This window comes from Notamacropus eugenii, chromosome 4, assembly GCF_028372415.1.
Source record: "Notamacropus eugenii isolate mMacEug1 chromosome 4, mMacEug1.pri_v2, whole genome shotgun sequence".
In the NCBI taxonomy this organism is placed as follows: Eukaryota; Metazoa; Chordata; class Mammalia; order Diprotodontia; family Macropodidae; genus Notamacropus; species Notamacropus eugenii.
The window spans coordinates 366688929-366711196 of NC_092875.1; the positions used below are offsets into that span (position 1 = coordinate 366688929).

Here is a 22268-nt window from a genome sequence, read left to right on the forward strand (position 1 = left end):
AGGAGGAGTGACTAATCAAAAGAAGGGACTACAGGGGTAGATTGAAGTTCCAGTGAGAGAAGGCTGCCACTTTATGGCAGAGAAAGAGGTCTAGAGAGATACTGCAAGGAAGAAAGAGAGGTTGAATTCTTCTGTTAGAAACCTTTGTGTTCTCACTGAGGTCTTTTTCATCAGCCTTCTAGAAGGCTTCGTCCCTTCTCCCCCCACTCCCCATACAGTCACTGGACAGGAAATGGTCACAGAATAACTGCACACTCTGAATCAGGATCAGGGTCCCCCCCCCTCCCATTGGACACCATCATCCATTCCTAGAAGCAGGCTGTCTGAGAATCCACGTGAGCTGGCACCAAGCAGAGCAGCCTGGAGCTTATAGGGAACCAGGAATTCCAAGAAGGGTGGGGAGTAGGGAATCCATTCCAGGAAAAGGTGCAAATGCACAGGGGTGGAAGATGGAGTGTTGTGTGTGGAATAGCAAGTAGGTCAGTATAATTAGACCTGTAAGCCACACAGCAAATGGGGACTACTATGTAAGAGGAATGACAAAGTAGGAAGGGAACAGGTTGTGAAGAGTTTTAAACACCAAGCAGAGGAGTTTATATTTGCTCCTAGAAGCAAATGGGAACCAGTGAAGTTTATTGAGTTAGGGGAGGTGGTAGACATGATAAGATCTGATTTAGGAAAGTCATCATTCAGCCTACATTAAATTAATACTGGGAAGGAACGAGGAACAAAGTGAAGAGACCATTAAGTCACCTTTTATCTTTTTTCCCCTCTTTTATTTATTGCTATTTTGCCTTATTTTACCAAGAGACATTGAAGAAAGATGATTCTAAATAGTGAATGTGTTTTTTTTCTAATCCTGGTTTTTCCAGCTGTTTGTCCAGCTGCTGCATATAGCCCTTACTTTCAAATGCAATTACCATGAATTTTTAAGTGGGTGTCTGCATTGCAGTCCATGGAGGGTAGGGGCACAACTCATCTTTAGCTTAAATGCTTATGATAGGGAGACCTGGAAGCATCTCCTGGAGCCAGATACCAGAGATGGATGACATACTCATTCTTCAGAAAGTTTATGTCTTGCTAAGCCCCTTGGATTTGGGACAGGGTTAGGACAACCTGATAGAGGGCCTGCTTTTGGGGGCATGTGAAGTGAGTAAAACCCTAAGCCTTAAGAACTAGCCCTAACACTGCTCCAAATTTCAAGCCAATGAATGGGTAGAGGATTATTTTAAAGAGGAATTTATAAAAATGAATGAAAATGGCTCTTTGGGGTTAGCTGAGGGGATACTCTAATAAAAGTAATTCTTTACTTACGGTGTCTTCATACTGGTTTTAAAAAAAGTGTTCTCTGGAAACCTAGGGCCTTTCATAAGTTTAGTTTTGGGAAATTATAGGATTTGTTCATGGTTTAATTATCTTCCAAGATGGTCCTTCCTAATCTAAATCCTTCCCTTCTCCCTTTTACTTCCAAGTTGAATCCTCATCTTCACCCAATAGAATATATTAGCTTATTCCCACATGTAACGAAGGACTTCTCCAGAAAGAGAGCAGTCCAACTTTACTGGATGATTAAGGCTCCTTGTCCCTGCACCCTCTCTCTTTACCCCACTCCCAACCCGCCCATGAAGGTTGGCAACATGTCCTGGTAGAGTCTTGGACTTAGAGCCGGAGGACTTGGGTCTGAATCTTGGGTCTGCACTCATTGCCTTTTTGACCTTGCATAGTCATTTAGCCACTTTACATCTCTGCTTCCTTATCTATCAAAAGAAGCCGTCTCACATGTTCCTTAATGGCCTATCTAACTCTAAATCCTTTGATAAGACTCTACAAGATCAAAAAACTTGAAAGGCTTTGGTCTAATGGAAAAAAAAGGAGCCAGAAGATTTGGGTTCTAATCTTTCATCTGCGATTGATTTACTCTAAGGTCAAGCTAGTCACCACCTCTCTGAATCATTATTTCTCTGGCTACAACATAGGGATAATGTTTCTTGCTCCTACCTAGTCCTGAAATATATTGTTAAGGAACATGAAATGATGTATAAAATACTCTCTTAAAAAATACCAAGCAATTCTCTCAGGAACTATACAAATTGCTTTACACCCTCGTCCTCTAAGCAGGTATTCATTCTGAGGCACACCACAACAGGCACCTCTTTCTGCTCTCCCCTTTGCCTTATAGCAGGTGATATATTCCTTACTTGTACTGTTTTGGAATTTATTCTTTCTTTTCCCCTTCTACTAATGACCCTCTGTGTGATGGTAAGTGATAAGACTACCTCAGGGCAATATACTCAAGGGTCTAATATTTTCTGGAATCATTGAACATAGGGGCCAACTGGCACTGACAGGTTCAGGTCTTCTTATTAAGTCTGCCTCTTCCAGAAAAAAAGATTAAATCTTCAACCTGTCCCTGCACTGCCAGGGCCCCAAACCTAACCATTTAGTCTGAAGCTCTTTCTGAATTTTGATTTTCATTGGAATGTTTGTTTTTTTTTAACCCAAAGATTGCCTAAGCTCATTGCTGTAAGGTAAAATACTTGTATTTGAATGAATAAATTGGACATTAATAATTTTCTTTGTGGGAGACCCCACAGCACTTGGCAAATATTTTAAATTGATAATCAAGGACCACTTCAACCACTATTGAAATTCGGATTTGGGTGATGTATAGCAACAGCTCAGAATTTGCCGACAAGCTAATAGGACCCAGAAGAGGTAGATAAGGAATTTTGTATCCTAGAAATTTCATTTCTTTTGGAAATGCAGAATTACTAGACAGTTTGGAGCCTGGGCCAACCAAGGCAATATTCTACTCTTAGAAGACCATCATGTGATTTTAATGATCTTGAGAGGTTAAGACCTCAGGTTTAATCTTATCTGAAAAAAGTCACCAACCCCTAGATAGAATCTAGTCCTAACTCCCTGGGCTTTAATGATGGAGATAATGGGGTACATGTATAAGTACTTTATCCCTTCTGCCAGGATATCTAAGAGTGCATTTTTCCTATGTCCTTTTTTTACATTTAATATGAAAGATGCCAGGCCTCCCATGATCACTGCCAGAGTACTAAATGACAAATCTCTTCCCCTCAAAAGGTTTGACAGTCTTTGAAGGTTTCCTTCTTTGTGATCTGTAGGAACTGTTGACCTATATTGTAATCAGAAGACTGATGTAGATTTATGTTTCACAAATCAAATACAGTTTGGATAAATCAATCAAAATATTACTACGTAAATCTCCATACTTTTCATTTGAAATGTTTATGATTATTTTGTGGAAGTAATTTTTAGGTCTTTCATAAGATATTTTTGAAAAAGAGTTGGAAAAGACATTGGATATCATTTACTCCAATGCCCTCTTTTTATAGATGTGGAAACAAAAACTCAGAAAAGTGATTTGCCCAAGGTCACACAGGTAGTAAGTGGCAGAGCCATTCAGACTCAGACCTACTGCTCTGGATCCAGTGCCTTCTATATACTCTCCTCATTGCATTGCCTGATCAAGGGGAAACAATCAGCCAGTTGGGTCACCTTAGGGCTGGAAACAAATACATAGAAATGCTGATAATGCCAAATGAGAATTTATCTTTGTATGGTTCAAAGTTCCTTTCCTCACTTCTTCTCTTCTTCCCTTCTTTCTTTCCTTCATTTCCTCTTCCCTCCTTCCCTCCTCTCACTGCTCTCCCTTTGAGGTGCTCTGCCCAAAGGAATATATGTTGATCACTGAAACCTTGAAAGCTATATTGGGGTTTACAGGCTAGATTTCTTTCTTAAGGACTGAGATTCTAAAGCACAAAGAACATGCGCATTATTTGTTTGTTTGTTTTGGTAGCAGTAGTAATGGGTAACCTTAGATCCTCTATGGTTTCCTTATTCCCAGTAGCATGCATTTGTAAGATGACTGGCTCTGCCAGAGGGCATTAAAGTCTAAGGAATAGGGATTTTGTGAAAACTAAATGGACTTTATAGGACATTGGTTTCCTTAGGTCAAAGTGCTTTCTTCCTGAATTAACTGACCTAAATGAATCCTGATAGGTTTGATTTATCATAACAATACTATGGCAAATTAATTTGGTTTATTGGAACATGGTTTCCATTGATAGTAAAAACCAAGGGTTACAATCTGGGAGAAGCCCTGTGACATAAAGAGGCTTGCTAGAGTGCTGTGTTAATTCTCAGTTGATCCAGAGATGGTGGTAAGGTCTGGGGAGGAGGGCAAGATGGCAAGCCACTAACCGAGGACATTCTTGTAAGGGGATATTGAGAAATGGCCAAAGTGAATGGATGTCAAAGTCAAGACTCAGTTCAGGTATTACTTCCTTCAGGAAGCCTTATTCCCAGACTTTATCCCTGGTTATTAATGCTCTCTCCCTCTTCAACTTTGTAAGAAAGGCAGAATCATACTGTGGGAAAGAGTACTAGATTTGGAGCCAGGAAAAATCTAGGTTCCAATACCATATTAGTTAATACTATTATCTGTATTGTATCCTCGTACCCTCCATTCCCTATGTGAGTGCAGGGACTGTTTGACAATTTGTCTTTATATCACCAGGCCTACCACAGAGCCTTGCTTATAGTAACCACTTAATTCACTTCAAGTTTGCGGAATTGAATTGAAATGAGTAATCAGGAACAGATAGAGTGACCTGTGGATCAGGTAGGACTGCAGATTAGAATAGTCCATCCTAAGGCTGAGCTGAAATGTGCCAGTGATTAGGCAGACCTCTCAAGCAGAGAGAAGGGCAATTGCTTCCAGGGACTGAGGGGACAGAGTCTAAGATAAGAAGAGGGCAACTTCATATCTGAATCTCATGAATTCCAAACCTAGGCCTCACTCTTGCTGAGGAGAAAGAGCAATGGTTGGGGTTGGGGTTGAAAGGGTAAGGATTGTAAAAGATCTAAAAGACCCAGTCCTAAAAGACTGATAGACCAGTGGTCCGAGAGTGGATTCAGAGCTGAGTGGGTGTTGGTGTTGGTGGAGCTGGTGGTAGGGACATCCAAATAAGATTAGGAAACCAAAATGTCTGCCCAGGAACTGGTCAATTTTCTGAACCAACTTGAGTTTCCTAAACTCTAATCTTTTTATCTGATGTTGCTTGCATTCTCTAATATCTCCTGGTACTAGAATGCCACCGTGGCCACAAGATGAGTCCAGTCAGTCACTCCCTAATTTGACTCTATCTGTCTAGTTACAGTTCATATACCATCTATTCTTTCCCCTAGACTGTTTTCCCAAACTTCAAGACTGTGGTTTGTTAGATTGATGTACAGCCTTTTATTCCATTAAGCAAGTCAATAACATGTCAACATGCATTTATTAAGCAGTTAACTATGTGCTAGGCACTGTAGATATAAAGACAATGACTTCCCTTAAGGAGCTCACACTCTGATGGAACACACTGTGCCTTGACTAGCCTCTCCTTAAGCCCATACCCCAGCTAATCTGCTACGTCCTGTAAGTAGCCCTACCAATGCAGTGAATTAAAGATATTCTGAAAAAGGTATTTTTTCTTCTTGTCTACAACTAACAGACATTAAGAATGTGGGGTAAATACAGAGTGAGACACAGTTCCATTTCAAAGGCCACTGAAGTCTCTGAGAGGTGAGGAAAGGACTTATTCCCCTCTCTCCAAGTTTCTTGAAAGGACTAGAGGAATCTTGTATTCTTTCCTCACTTACATTGTTTTCTCCCCCTTCGTTTCACTTCAGTCCTTAATAGTCACTATATACTTTGTCACAAACACTGATAAGAGAGCGTATTGAAGCTCTTTAGCTGAAACTGAGGGATAATTAATGACCACAGACAACTGTATAAATGCTACATCTTTCCCAAACAACTGTCTGACTGTTGGTCTTCCCTTGGAATTTTCAGCATTAATTATTGAGACAGAAGGCCATGGAGCCAGAAAATTCTCTTCAGGAACAGATAGGCAACATTAGTTATAGCAGAAGTTCCAGAACCAGATTAAAAAATGAGCCACCTTTTTCAGGCTGCCTACCACCACCAAGATGGCCTCATACACCTGTGATAGACAGATCTGTGACGAGATCTAACGCTTTCACCATTGTGGGATAGGGAGGAGTTGCCAAGGCTTGTAGGAAGCCTGCTGGCTGAATCACTGACTTACAGTCCTGAGCAAATATTTCACAAACATAGTAGCATAATTGCAACCCCAGTTGCATGGGTAAACTTGATTGAACCCATGGGGTCTTAAACCTTTTGACCACCTATGTTAGACTGTTGTGGCTGAGATGGAACAGTTCCCAGTTAGACCTCCCTGTAGGAATGTACAGTATCCCATCTAAAACTAGCCTTCCCATAATAGGTGTGGATGTTGTTTTCTCTTTGAGGGCAGTTAACTGGATCACATTATTGGTGTCATGTATCTGTTGCCGATAAACTAACTCTAGTAATTCTGAGTATTACTGACCTTCAACTTTGTAGTCTTAGGTTTGTTGGGGTGGCTGGTTATTCAAATTTGCATATTAGTGATAGTGCATAAGACTGTAGATTGTTCTGTCTGGGAGCGTAGATGATAATCAAGTGGAGTCCAGTACTGCCACTGGGCAGCCTGAAAGCATTCTAAGTTCTTAAGGTCATTGTGGACAATAATAGAGCAACACACCCTTAAGTTGGCACTTTCTATGCTTTGAATGTAATTTTGATCACAAGTAGTAACTTCTCCTTGACTGTATGGTTCTTTCTGCATAAGTTATCTTTCAGGAGAAGTACAAAAAGGAGTAGGATGTGGAAGGTGATTTGCGAAAAAAATGACCTCCATTGGTAATGTTGGATCCATTGATTTCAACCATCAGCTACTTCTGTGGATCCAGAAGTACTGCAATAAGGGCTGAGGTTTGTCAGATCAGATGATCTTTCTGCTTCTTGAAAAACCTAGGAATGCTTTGGTAGATCAGTGTGGGGTGTCATCAACGTACAGAACCTGAGAAGAAAATAATACTAGCCTGTGAAACTGAGGAGCCTCTCCATAATTTTCATGGAGGTGACTAGTCTCCCACTAAGGCACAACAGGATGTATTCATTCGAACTCCTCTCCAATCACTGAATAGATGGTGTTGTTAGAGGTGCTTGAGAATGGCTTGGATGAATTCAGTATGCTTGACAGGGATCCTTTGAGCAGAGATTCCTCAGATAAACCACACCCCATTACCCACTGGTCCAACAGGTTTTGGAACACTGAATTTATGAATCTATGAAAAGCAATAAGGGTGTTGTACAGCCAATAAGGGTTGTTGCATAAGCAGATATTCATGTAGGCTGCATTGGATCTGGAAAGCAGTTTTCCATTTATTGCCTCTTCATAGCAAGATGACCTTTTTAATCTCTAGAGATCTAATTTGATAAATATTCCTGCCATTGACAAAGTAGCATCAAAGAACAAGCGTCAAAGGTACGGGTACTTGGAAGAGACAGATCTTGTCATGGCATTTATTTGACCATAGGAGGCAAGAAGTTGAAAAGTGGCAAATTTAGACTTGATTTCAGGAAAAAAGCCCAAACTTCCTAACCACTCAAGCTATCTAAAATTGGAACACAATGCCTTTTGAAGAGGTGGGTTCCCCTGCCTTAAAATACTTCAAGCTGAGGCTTGAAGTGGATGACCACTTGTTGGGAATGTTAAAGTAGGACTTCCTTTTGGTATGGGTTGGACTAGATAGAACTCTCAGATTCTATGATTTTGTGATTCTGGTGATGGTACCTGGGGCTCTGTGGTCACGGCACAATCTTAGATTTCTATTTTGTTTTTAAACATATAGTGCAGGGACCCTGGCAGAGAAGAAGTGGATAGGTAACCTTTCTTCCATTTCTTTTCCAAGAAGTTCTTCCTGTTTATTGTTCTTTATGAGAACAAAAGCACAAATCTGAAATGGTTTTAGAAAGAAGTTTATTAGAGCCAGAAAGAAGGGGAGGCTCCACTTTAAAGTCTTTGTGGTTACATTATATAGAGTTCAGACAAAGGTGTAAGGACATTTGACTCATATAGGCAGTAGGTAGTCTCTGAGAAAGGACAGTTTGAGATGTATATCAGCAAATAAGTCAATCTTTTTTGGGAAACCCAAAACAAACTTTTGGTGGACTCAAAATAAGCACTGGATGGGATATAAGCATACCTTCCCTGGAACCTCTCTGAGGTCAGCCTGACCTATAAGCTTTTTTGGTTAGACAAGTTTCTAGCCATATAAAGCTAGGTACAAATGATATTAATAAGTGACAAATAACAATTCACATTAGCATCTCTATCCTGGTCAGTGAGTAGATCTGACTACTTGGGATCAGTGCTCTTCAAACCATTAGATCACAAGGACACAAGATTAGCATCTTAGAATTGGAAGGGATGTTATTGATCAACAAGTCCAGCTTCTTCATTTTATGGATGAGAATACTGTGGCCCAGAGAGGTTAAGTGAATAACCTATGGTCATAGAGTTACTAAATATTAAAGGCCATGTTCAAATCCAAGTTCCTTGATTAGAAATCTGCCACTCTTTATATTAGCTTGCTCAATGAATAGACTGTTTGAGGGGTGCCTTCTTTCCTTCAACTACATTAATTATACTCTAATAATGCTAATGTTGAGGAGGGAGTTCTGGTCTAGCATTTAGGTGGGCATGATAAGTAATGTGTATGCTCCAGGAGAGGAAGAACTGGGTTTTGTTCTACTACTTTATACAATGGATTTCCAGAACTATTGTGAATCATAGGGAACAGAAGTTCCCAAGTCTGTCATAGCTGAGACCTATAATCCCCTGATCACTGGTAATTTAATCTTTAGGGTTGGAATATTAGCTCTAGTTGAAAGGTGTAATATGATAAATCCAGAGCTGGAGGCTGGGGATGGTGAAGGAGTCTTACCTATGGTAAAAAACTATTGAATCTATGGGTAACTTTCTGCCTGAATGGAAGTTCAGGGAGACACAGTGTCCCATATTCAACTCTTTGAGGTGTAATTAATGATTCTGACTCATCATGGAAATGGGATCGAGTGGGTGGGTTGAGAGAATGTTGAATGGTGCATCACAGGTCTGTCCACTTCTGGAGAAAGGACTGGATGTTGATGCATTGCTATAAAAATGCAGGTAAGTCCACATCCATCTAGATAAATTCATCCTGTATAGCTGCCAAGTATCAGATATTTGTTTTTCCAGTAAGGTTATTATTCAATGCCAAATCTTGATTCTTCCTTAACATAAAACAACCCTTTGGAGAACTTATCTCTCCTCCTTATCTCTGTGTGAGCCACAACATCTGCTAGTCGGGCAAGGTTGGCTCTGATAAGTTAAGCAAATAATCTTCTTTTACTTCTGTAGAAATTCCTCCACATTATCCAATAATTTGCAATTAACAAGTATTTATAATGTGCCTACTATGTGCCAGACACTACACTAGGAATTGGGGGTACAAGTACAAAGAATGAAACAACCCCTACCCTCAAAGCACTTACATTTAAATGGGAAGCTCACCCCCCCACCCCCACCTAGATTATTGCAGTAGTCTCCCAAATGGGTGTCTTATCTCTGTTTTCTCTGTTCTCTGTTCTCTTCCTTCTCTCCCTCATCTTTCACAAGGCTGTCCTTTTTCGTATGCATAGAATTGGACATGGCACTCCTCTGCTCAGCATTTGTTATTAGTTCCCCATTGCCTACAGAGTAAAGTTTAAATTCCTATGCTTGGTATTCAAGGACTCCAAGCTCTGATGCCACTCTGTTATCTTTCTAGATTAAGATCAAATGATTGTTCTCCATGCCTTCTACCCTTCAACCAAGTCACATTTTTCTCTGCTTACCTCCCCTGTCTTTCACCTTACACAACACCCCCAGTGTCTTCCCACCTGTGGACCATTGCTCAGTTGTTCCCTCTGCCTGGAATGTCCTCCTTCCCACTAGTTGGTTTGCCTGGTATATTCCTGCTTGCCTTTTAAAACCCAATTCAAATATTAACTCTTCCATGAAGCAATATAGGGGAAAGAGCACTAGATTTAGAGTCAGAAGACCTGGATTTGGTTCTTAGCTTTGGTTCTTCTACTTAACTTGGTTAAGTCATTAACTTTTAAGATCCTTTTGTACTTATCTGTAAAAATAAGGGAGTCATACCTGAGGATGGATAAAATGATTTTCTGCTCTAAATCAAATTCCTTGATCCTCTCCTCCTCAAATCCTTAATGACTATCTCCCTTGTACCTCACATCAAACTTTGCTTTGTAATTCTCTCAAGTGCTTATGTAATATTACACGATATAACCATCTACATAGTTATTGCATCTCCATACCAGACTACAAATTCCACAAGGGCAAGAGCCACAAATTAAATGAAATTTATCTCTCCTCAGAGGACTCGCATGATATTCTGTTTGCTGTAGCCCCTTAACAAACGTTTGTAGAACGAGTATCCAGAATGATGAGATGTACTACTCTTTTTTTTTTTCCTGGGCAGACCATATTTGGAGTATCGTGTTTTGGAATAACATTTTTGGAAAGACATTGACTGTTATTTTGAAGAGGGTGTTCAGGGTGTTAAAAGGATTGGAAATCATGCCATGAATTGAAGAAGCTAATGGAGTGGATGTTTCAGGTATTTGAAGGGTTATCATGTCTTCTTGTTAAACACCCCTATTGGTAAAAATTTTGAGCATGTTCCCTATATCCATTTATATAGAATATATACACACATATGTTCACTTATTTATGCATTATATAATATACTACTGTGTCAATAAGCATGTATATTATATATAATATGTAAAAATAGATACTTTAAAAATGAGACAAAGATTAAAATAACATTTGATCTTGGAGACAGTAGGCAGCCAGTGGAGTTTATTGGACTGGCAAGTGATATGCTCAGATCCCATGCTTGAGGACGATCACTTTGGCTGCTTGGTGGAGGATGAATTGCAAGGGGGGTGATACTTGAGGCAGAAAGATCAAACAGTAGGCTATTAGGATAGTTCAGGTGACAGGTACTTGAAATAGGGTGGTGATCTAGTGAGTACTGAGGAGACTCATGCAAGAGATGGTGCAGAAGTAGAAGTGACAAGAGTTAGCAAGTAATTGTAGATGTGGGGTGAATGAGAGGGAGGAGGTAAAGATGACACTGAAATTGTGAATCTGGGTGACTGGAAGAATGATGGTGCTCTGGACAGGAATAGAAAAATTTGGAAAAGGGGTGGGTAAAGAGAATGTGATGGGATCTGCCATGAAGACTACTACTCCATGCCTGCCTTTCTTATTTGTCCCAATCCAAATGAAAAGATGGGAGGTGGGGGTCTTACTCATCAGTTACTGTCCCAAGGTGCGTATCCTAATCTCTGAGGGGTACTGACCACAAGTTGCTTGGTGACCTGGGGTGCAGGGGGTTGCATATGCTGGTGTGTGTTTATGTGCACATGTGTATGTGTATGTGCATGTGCGTGCCTGTGTGGCTGAATTTTCTCATTGGCACCTGTCCAGGTAGCATTGTATGTACTTCAATAGCAGGTTATAACTGCCCTGGGGACCTTTAGTCTCAGAAGGCAAAAGGAAGAAGTTTCAAATTTGTACAGCTGAGCGAAAAGGTAAAAGGGGAAAATGGTGGGGGAGTGTATGTAGACATGATTGTGTAGGAAATAAACCTCATTTTTGGTGACTTAGAATGTAACCAGTGGTGTGCTGGAACCAGTTCAAACTGGCTTGAGAGAACTGATTAATAAATTTTCAGTGTGAGCATTTATACCTCAAAAATTGGCAAATACTACAGATAAGAACTTGATTTATTGTTTGGTTGATTTCTAGGATAATGTAGATTAAACTTAAAACTGTGTTATATGTGCATTTCCCTTCCCCTTGCCCCAACCAGTTATTAAATTTACCAGCACACTACTGGGTGTAACCCATCTTCCTAATTTCTGATTGGTTGATCATCACACCTTTGTATCAGGTTGGGTGATAGCCCCTTCACCGGTCCTTCCTTTCCTTTTTTTGGAGACTATTATCCTAGAAGACAGAACTCAGAACAAGGCTTAGAAATTGTAAAGAGGTAGCTATAGTCTGATACAAGGAAAAATTTTCTCACAAATATAGCTAATAAAAGTGGAGTGAACTCTCCATGTGTATTCCCTATACTAGGGGTCTTCAAGTGGAGAAGAGATAATACCTTAGTGCCATACATGGGTGGGAATCATAATAAATCATCAAGGCAGGGGATATTGAAGGCCTCTGATTGGGAGATTCTAAGAAGAGGCTTTGATATCTATCAAAAGATGATCTATTATGACTATCACTTGGGTTATTGCAAACTAAGCATATAAAAACATAAGAAAGGGAATTATTTGTAAACAACATATAGACACTTTTATTCTATGTTGGGATATTCTTAGATGTGTGTGTGTGCATGTGTGTGTGTGTGTGTGTTTTCAGCCTAAGGGAATGATGCACTCACTCCAGTCCTACGCAGAGAATGGAATGCTTGAGGACTATTTGAGCATACAGACCTATGGCGGTCTGGCACACATGTTTCTGATGTCTGTGCTTTGCACCACAATTTTCCTCAAGTCCATATGCAGGTATATGAGATAATTAGTAGGGGAATTGTAGTTCCATGAACATTTTAATATAAATAAAGAGAGCAAGACAGCAGAATCAATTTAACAGTAATTTTCAAGTGGAGAGTATAAATGCTACCTGGAAAGCTGTTTTGTCTTTTATCCCTTTCCTTACCCAGACAGTTTTATTGTCCTTTCTTGCCAACATCAGAGATATCTGATCGAGAGGAAGGAGGAGTATGTTGAGGAGAGGGTAGTGAGGACTCCCACTTCTATGCCTTAGAATAGAAAAAATTTGACCATCTCCCCTTCAGTGTGAAAGTAGGACTACTCAGGGTCTACTCACTAGGTCCTATCAGACAACAGGTAGCTGAGAGGGAGCATTTGAATTAAAAGGGGTTTCTGGAGTAATCCGCCACAGGCAGATTGCTAAGTGTGTGAACAGGAAATCGGGGCAAGCTAAATTCCAAAGCTGGTCATTAAGAGTCATGAATGAGCAGATCACTAAAGGCAGGAAATCAGAGTAATCAAAAGTAATCCAAGTGTAGGCTTGTGAAGTTTCTTCTGGTAAGGACAAAATACTTGAGATAAGTTTGTTTCAAGGACAAATCAGAAAGTAAAGGACACCCTAGATGCAGTCAGAGATGAAATTATCGGGGAAGATACTGAATGTTCAGGAGGAACATCAGGGGAGTCAGTGCTGATGTTTTAGGCTTAAGGGGCTATGTATTCCTGGGAGTAGCTACTTACAGGAGAGATGTTGCTTCTTACCTTCTCACTCCTGCCCTTTCTCATCCTTTCCTGTTGGAATTGTCAGAAACACAGGCAGGAGTCTCTTGCCAAGGGCAAGAATCAAGCTACCATGTATAAAATCTCTCTGTCCAAGAGAGTTTGGGGTTTCAGAAGCCTGAATGTAAGAGACACCTCAAGGGTTACCTTCTATAGAAGGCCTTTTCTCTTCTTTCCTTCCGAGCTGTTAGTGATTCTTTCCAAACATTACCTTGGATGTATGTATTTTGTGTATGTTATATAGGCATTATATGTTTCCCCTGATAGGTTCCTTAAGGGCAGAGATTATTTCATTTTTGTCTTTGTATTATCCCCAGCCTGAGAGGCATAGTGGCTTAGAGAAAAGAAAGAAAAAAAAAAGTATTTATTAAACACATGCGAGGCACTTTATTAAACACTTACAAGCACTGGGCAAATTGTTGGGCTCTGTCCATTTCCGTATAGTTCATTTAAGGGGCTCATGGTGCATCAAAACCATGTCCAGAGAGGGATAAGCAGGATGAACTCTAAATCATTCTGAATGAGAATTAGTTGAAAGATGTTCAACCTGAGGAAGAGTCAGTCACTCAAAAAACGTTTATCCACTTATTTGCTAGGTGCTGTGCTAGGTGCAGTGGATACAATGACAAAAGTGAAAAAATCCCTGACCTCAAGAGGCTTATATTCTTTGGGGGAGATGATATGTACTTGTAGGTGTGTACAAAATAGTTTGGGGGAACTAATCTAATAATAAGTCACTTTTAAAATAATTTTTGCAGGACTAGAATTATTTCACTCTCCCCAAGAGGGCATAACTATATAGAACCAATGGCAGACAAATGTTGGCTCCACATGAAGAATTACTTCCTAATATTCCAAGCTGTCCACAAAGGGGATGAGAAGCCTCAGGTCTTAGTGAATTCCTTGTCACTGGCAATCTTCCAACAGAAGGTGTATGACCACTTGTTAGACATCTTACAGAAGGGATATGTGCTTTCAAGGAGAGTCCAGAGTAGATGGTCTTTGAGTCCCTTTCCACTTTGTAATTCTATGTACCCACTTATGTGACCCTGGACAAGCTAGTTATCCCTCAGTTTCCTCATCACTAAAATGGGGATAAGAATACCTGTAGTATTTAACTGCAATGTTGTGAGGCTCAAATGAGGAAAGATATTCAAAGTGCTTTGCCTATCTTAAGGTGATATATGTGTCAGCTACTAGGATTGTTATCCCTAGTCATTGGTGCTTGTTTAAGTGTGAGTAACTTCAGATGGATCTGTGAAAGGATACAGAAGAAAAACCTTTTTTATATTTTTGCTAATCTGTAGTATTCTACCAAGGAATTATATCTGAATTTACTACTTTTAAAATATATATTAAATTCACTTTTGTTAGTTCTTATTTTAGTGTTTACTTACAAAAATTGTTGATTTATTGCCTATTTATCCTATGTGTTTAGATAATGGGGCATTCCTGTAATATTCTAATTATACTGGTACCTTATGCTTGTGCCAGAGTCAGTGACTTTAAAGCCTTTAAAATGCAGCTAATTTTAAAAAATCTCATTTTGTGGCAAGCTACGGCACAGGATGAAGGGGTAGACATCTTCTAGATTTTTGTGTGGGCCTGCCCAAGGGATATATTTGACATTTTTTTCTTACGGATTGCTTTTCAGCAGATGGATGAGTGGGCTAACCTCATTTAGTGCTGCTGTTTTTGTTCAAACTTAATTAGAAATACATAAGGTAGGAAAAAAACCACATTTCATCTTTGTACTAAGGAGAACAGGGAATAATCTTTTCTCATACTTCACAAATTATAATGTGGTATGTTTAAGGATCTACACTTTCTCCATTTTCATCAATCACAACTGAGCAAATTCTGAAATCTAACATGTTTGGGGAACAGAATATTGTGGTTAATAGGATGAACACAGAAGTGCCCAGCCACTGGTCTTTCTCTGGGGTCTCCGTTTTAAAATCTGTCTAATTAGAGGTTCTCTCTAGATTAGCCTTTTCTGTAAAGTGTAGTCTTTGATTTTCAAAAAATAGATAACTGTATTTTGATATGATTGGTTTCCTTTTCATTTTAAGTATTCTGTTTTACATATTTAAAAGCATTATTCTGAAGAGTGGTCATGAGGCTTCACAAGACTGCTAAAGTGGTCTATGAGACAACCCAAAAGGAAAAGAACTTCTGCTCTAAATGATCTCAGATGTCCATTCTAGTTCTACATCCCAGTTCAGTTGTGGGGGAGAAAGGAAATAGAGGTTTCATATAGCTATCATGCAGCAATTATTTTTGCCCCTTCTGACCATTCACTCCTGACTGAGATCTTGATTTCCTGACTACTGAGTTTTCTCCTGAGTCTTCTGTTCCTGTCCTTCTGCATCTTGTCTGGCCTACATGGTACATTTTAATATAAGTATATTGTTTACAATAGCTTGCTCTTTCACACTTGTCATCTTGACCCTTTGGAGTTTAGAACTTGACAAGTTGTTGACGTAGTTTGTACTGATCTGAGCCAAATTCAACTTTCAAAGGAACTGGCCACTGAGTTTGCACTTTTCACCCCAAGGTAGTGATGCTTAAAAGTGGACTCCTAGTTCAAAAAAAATTAAAATACATTTAAATGCATTTAACATGAAGTTAACATGAAACTAATTGAACCTTTCATGAAAAAGAACAACTTTAACAACATGCCATGCCATCATTAATTTGATTTAACAGCTATTTATTTATGAAGTACCTTCATATGCCAGAGAAGGAACATTGGACTTGGAACCTGAAGATTTAGGTTTGAGTTCTGACTCTGCCAGGACACTAGCCGTGTGGTGTTAAGTAAGTCACTTAACCCCTGTGAGCCTATTTCCTTGTCTAAAAAATGAGGGAACTGATTACTAAGGTCTCCTCAAGCAAGACGATTTGTGCTCCTCTGGGGATACCCATTCCTGGAGCACATCTTACTTCTGTAACATCGCTAGTTCTCAACAGTTCAGACTGCACTTGAAAGCCTTCAGGACAGATAAATCATTAGCCCATAATGTAACTCATTCCATGTATGGACAACTGTGACTGGGAGAAGGGAAGAAACATTTTATGTTTACTATATGCTAGGACACTGTGCTATGCACTTTTTACCACTATCATCTCATTTGATTCTCACAACAACCCTGGGAGATAGGTGCTATTGTTGTCCTTATTTTACAGATGAGGAAACTGTCTGAGCCAGAGGTCACCCAACTACTAAGTGTCCGAGGTCAGATTTGAGCTTGGGATTTCCTGATTCCAGGCCCAGAGCTCTATCCACTGAGCCACCTAGCTGCCTCTAATTGTTACAAAGCTTTTCCTGACTTTGAGCCCAAACCGCTTCCCCATGACAACTTTTCAATATTTGAACACTGCAATCATGTTCTTCATAATGGCTTTCTTGTTCAGGCTAAACATGCCTAGTTCCTTCAGTCTATCTGTCTACGGTATTGTTTAGAATCCCATCACTATCCCAAATGCTTTCTGGCCATTCTCTACCTTGTCATTGCCTTTCTGAAATACTACAATAAGAACCAGACAGCCAGAAATAATCTGACCAGGGAGGAGTATTTGCAGGACTATCACTTCTCTTTTATTAGCATTTAACTTTTACTTAAATAGCCTAAGTTCATACTAGCTCTTTTGGCTGCCAAGTCATTCCCTTGATTCACATTGGTCTTGCAGTCCACTAGAACTCCAGAGGTTGTTATGCGTGAGCTGTTGTCCTGCCAAGTGTCTTATTCTGAGAACTAAAACACGCAGCAGGAGCTGAGGCTGCTGCTGCCTGTTCAGAGCAATAGAAAGGAATATTTTGTTTTGATATTAGTTATTATGGGTTGGGAAGATGAAAGAAATCATTGAACTCCTGTTTGGGATAGATGGAATAACCCAATGAATAGTATTACCCCCTCTAGCTCTGACTTTACCTATATTTTCTCTGCCAAGAATAATAATCTGATACTGGGGTGGATAGAACAGAAATGGCTAGCAGGTGGTTGAAGACCAAGAAATGCAGAGAGCGTATCTGTACAATTCTCTAATGAATTTAAAGAGTGATCTAAATTCATTCTAGCAGGCCCAGACAAACTACATTCAAGGGCACTGAAAAAACTAGCAAATATGATTACTAAGCTGGTGTCAGTATCTGTGTTTATGTGTGTACATGTGTGTTCAGGTGTGTGTGTATGCGTGCCTGTGTCTGTGTTAAGGATAATGGAGAACTGGAGAGGCACTAGAGACTAGAAAAGGGTGAATTACTTTCTTAAAAAGAGAAGAGGGTAGAGTCTGGTGAGTCTGATTCCTATTCTGTTAACATACTATTAAAGGGATGATTTATAAATATTTAAAAATGAAAACAGTGATCACTAAAACCTAGAATAGCTTTTTTAAATAAAGTTTTTATTTACTTTAGTTTTAATTTATGGGATAAAACAAACATTTCCATAACACAGGATAATAAAAAAGATTGCACAAAAAACTGCAAATCTATTGTGTATAATTTGCTATTCTTTTAAAAAATATCATGTAAATTTATTTTTTCCTTTTCCCCTCTTAATCCCCCTCCCCCACCTTAAAGATGGCTGGAATTAGACACAAATACATATACATGTATATATATATGTATATGTAAAATCATTCTATACATACTTCTATTTATCAGTTCCTTTTCTGGATGCAGATGGTGTCTTCCTTCATATGTCTTTCATAGTTAATTTGGGTATTTACAGTGAATTTGGGTATTTAATATTTAAAATTTTATAGTTAAAAGTTGCTTAATATAGCTTTCTCAAGAACAAGTCATGCCAAATGAATCTCATTTCCTTTTTTGACCAAGAAACTAGACTGGTTATTATATATTCTTCTGGAGAGAGGGTCCATGCCAATGATATCTCACATCTATTGCAATATTGAAGAAGACTGTTGGATTAGGAGAATGATAAAGACAATGCACATCTAGATCTGAGTAAACACTTTTATCTCCTCTCATCATATCCTTGGAGACAGGATGGTAAAGGTATGTCATGGATGATAATGCCTATAGATCTATTCTCAATTGGTTGAACGATTGGAACTAAAGAGTAGGAATTAATCTGTCAATATCATTTTGGAGAGGGATGTCTTCAGTGGAGTACACTATGAATCCATCCTGAACCTATATTGTTCAATATTTTTATGAGTGACTTGAATTGGAGGCCCAGAGGGTTTGTACTTCCAATTTGCAGATGACAAATGCTGGGAGATAAAGCGAATATGTTGGATGACAAACTCAGGATCTGAAAATATCTTAATGGGGTAAAGTGAACTAAATCTAATGAGATCATATTGAATAGGTTGAAATATAAAGTTCATAAAAAATCAGGGAAGAGTTGTACAAACTGACACAGAGTGGAGTGAATAGAACCTGGAGAAGAGTTTATTCAACAATATCGTTGTTGTCATTTTAGTCATGTCCCACTCTTCGTGACCTCATTTGGGATTTTCTTGGCAAAGACACTGGAGTGGTTTGTCATTTTCTTTTCCAGCTCATTTTACAGATGAGGAAGCTGAGGTAAACATAATTAAGTGATTTGCCCAGAGTCCCACAGCTAGTAAGTGTCTGAGGCCAGATTTGAACTCAGGTCTTCCTGACTCTAGGCCCAGAATGCTATCTACTGTGCCCAATGCATTAAGGTTCCAAATTACAGAGACAGTACAGAACTTATTAGGAAGTCCCCTATTGGTGATTTTGTTCTTATTTACTGAACTGCCTATTCAATCATAATAGCATTGTAAAGACAAACAAGTTTGACCACCCAGAATTCTGGAGGACCTATGATGAACTATAATACCCACCTCTTGTGACAGTGAGGTGGTGAATTCAAGATGCAGAATGAGGCATACCTACATTTTTGGACATAGCTAATATGGGGCTTTGTTTTGCTTGAGTAAACATATCCATTATGAGAATTTTTCCCTTTTCTTCCGTTGCAAACTCAATATGTCAATAGGGTGATGTGACAGCCAAAAAAACTAATGCTAGGCTGCATTCAATAAGGCATATTGATTATGTGTGTATATGCATGTACATATACATACACACATACATATGGAGGAATAAAGGCTGGCTATACTTCATCCTAGTTAGGCTATATCTTGAACATTATAGTTAGTTTTGAGTTCTACATTTTAGAAGAAACACTGATGAGGTGGAATATGTTCAGATGAGGGGTAACCAGAATGATCAGAGGACTGTAGACCATGTCATATGAGGACTGAGGGAAGAAACTAGGGATATTTAGCATGGAGAAGATTTAGATTTAGATTAGTGTTTACAAAACATTTCACTTATCACATTTGATCATCATTCTGGCAGGCAGGTGCTTTTATTTACCCCAATTTTATGGAAAAAGAAACTGAGACTGAGATAATTGAAGCAAGTTGCCCAGGATGAGATAGCTAGTGTTTGAAGTCATATTTGAACTCAGGTCTTCTGAGTTAGCTTGACAGATTCTTGTTCTTAATAAATTCATGCTACATGTGATCATCATACATCCCTTTAACAATATGTTAGAATTGTTAGGAACTTATGTTAAACTTACTGGCCTGTCGTTTGAAGAATTCACTTCCTTTACCATCTTGAAAATTCAGGAGACATTTTCTTGTCTTAAATGTTATTGCTTTTCTCCTCTTCTGTATAAGAGCTCTTTAATCTCACTGGTAACAGCTTAGCAGCCACACTCAAGTAGAATGGTCAGGAACAAAGAGAAGACGCTAGAAAGAGGGATAGAGCTAGGGAACTGACCCAGCAGCAGCAGAGTGGCAGCAGCAGAGTCTCCTTCACTGAAGAATTCTGGAGTTTAGGTAGTAAGGTCAGTTAGTCAACAAGCATGTTGCAGATACTGTGCTAAGCACTAGGTAATGTGCTAAGCCTTGGGGAAACAAAGAAAGGTAAAGACAGCACCTGCTCTCAAGGAGCTCATAGAGTAATGGTGGAGACAACATGGAAACAATGATGTGCAATCAATCTATACAGGATAAACTGGAAATAATCACTGGAGGGAAGATCCTGGCAAGGATCAACAAAGGCTTCTCATAGAAGATGAGATTTTAGCTAAGACTCGAAGAAGCCAGAAAGCAGAGAGGAGAAGAGGCAGTATTTCAGCCATCAATGTCAGCCAATGAAAATTCTTGAAATCTGGATATGAAGTGTATTAATCAAAGAGAACTAAGGAGATCAGTGTCACTGGAAGGCAAAGTACATGGCAGAATGGTTTGAGGAGTAAGATATCAAAAGACTGAAAAAGTAGGAGGGGGCCAAGTTGTGAAGGTTTTGACTTCTAAAAAGAAGATTTAATGTATAATCTTGCAGATGATAGGGAGTCCCTTGAGTTTATTGAATGGGGTAAAAACATGGTCAGATCTGAGCTGAGTAAAGGTAACATTTCAGCCGAGATGTTTTGGCAAAAGCAGTGGGACAAGAGAGGGAGCAAAATCACAGTATGAATAGCTAACGATCAGGGATTCAGGTCTTGGCATGGGAAAGACCAGGTGGTAATAAAGACTAGAAGCAGAAGCCAATGTCAGTAAAGCCAGATGGGTCAGAACAAGTAGAGAGGGCTGGGCTAAGACAATTTGCATAGTCACGTCCAGAGAAGATGGCCAGAATGAGATTTAGGATTCAGACTCTGGAGTTGATTACTGAGATCATAAGAATATGTGACAGTGTTGAGGTAAATTAGCTTAATTCCAAAATAGTGTATTGGCCATACAATGTACATGTGTGAATTTTTAGGTTGGATTGCCCTTCTAACTTCCTTTGAGTCCCACTTCACTGAACCTTCCTCCTTGATATTCTTGATATTAACTCCTTAGGCCATTGACAGTTAGCAGCTTGCATCCTGGGGCCACGGTATGGGTAAGAGTGTTGGTATCTGGACATACCCATTATAACACTAGATGCATTGGACTGTAGTATGAATTGTTTATGAGAGTCTGGGTAGAAAAAGATGGAGGCCAAGATAAGGCATTGCTTGAGCTTGCCTCTGGTGACCAATGGAATGCTTGGAATGTTTCAACACATCTTTGAGAGTGGAAGATCTGAGGCTATAGTAATCATGTTCCACAGAACTAAGGAACACCTTCAGGCCTAAGGACAATGTGAGGGTCACCCATTGTAGTTCAGTTTTAGTTAGTTTAGAGAATTCATCAACCAACCCCAACCCCTTTCCAAGCCCCTTGTGTATCCTAAAGATTTTATCTTCTCCTGAAAGTGGCACTTCTCCATCTTGGTAAATAGCTGGTACTGGCATAAGTCCCAATGGACTGGATCGATATAGTATGCTAGGTGGGGTCCCAGGAGTAGGTGATGATGTCATCGAGATAAAACATTATTCCAAGATTCAGTATGCTTTGAGACTGGAGTGTGTAAACCAATTGAAGACTATGGAAATATTGTATAAGTTTATTAGCACGTATGAAAGGCCATCTTCCCCTCAGAAATCAGGAGACTTGGGTTCAAATTCCAGCAGTTTGCTTTTGCCAAGTATATGAAATATGTGTGTATCTGTGTTTTAAGGCAACTTAGGATCTAACCCACTCTTCCTCTATTTAATTTTGGCCCCAACTCATTACACGCTTAGTGTGTTTGTGCAAGATATATGTATTGAGGTATAGGTAAATTGGCCATGTAGTGGTATGCTATTGTTTGGGTAATGGACTTTTCTACTTATTTAGTTTTTTCTAAAATCATTTCTTTTGAGTAATCATGGATTTTATTGGAGTGCCAGTCATGCTCTGGGGCTTAATGTAATCAGAATAATATTGCTCCCCAAACAGCATCATCTGAGGACCTCATTATCTTTGGGGAATTCCTCTTTGTGTAGAACATTCTCCATTGTTTGATATTTTGCTTTCCTGAGTCATATTTTGTTGTTGTTGGTAATCAATAAAAAAT

At 39.3% G+C, this 22268-nt stretch overlaps 1 long non-coding RNA gene across 1 annotated transcript in view; it reads left to right on the forward strand.

The window, feature by feature from the left end:
- The first annotated feature begins 3238 nt into the window (after nt 1-3238).
- Nucleotides 3239-22268, forward strand: part of LOC140501631 (uncharacterized) — a 61375-nt gene continuing 42345 nt past the window's right edge. Inside the window, exons 1-2 of the long non-coding RNA XR_011966276.1 lie at nt 3239-9098; nt 10453-10590. This is a non-coding gene — a long non-coding RNA (uncharacterized lncRNA). The remainder of the gene's footprint in view (nt 9099-10452; nt 10591-22268) is intronic.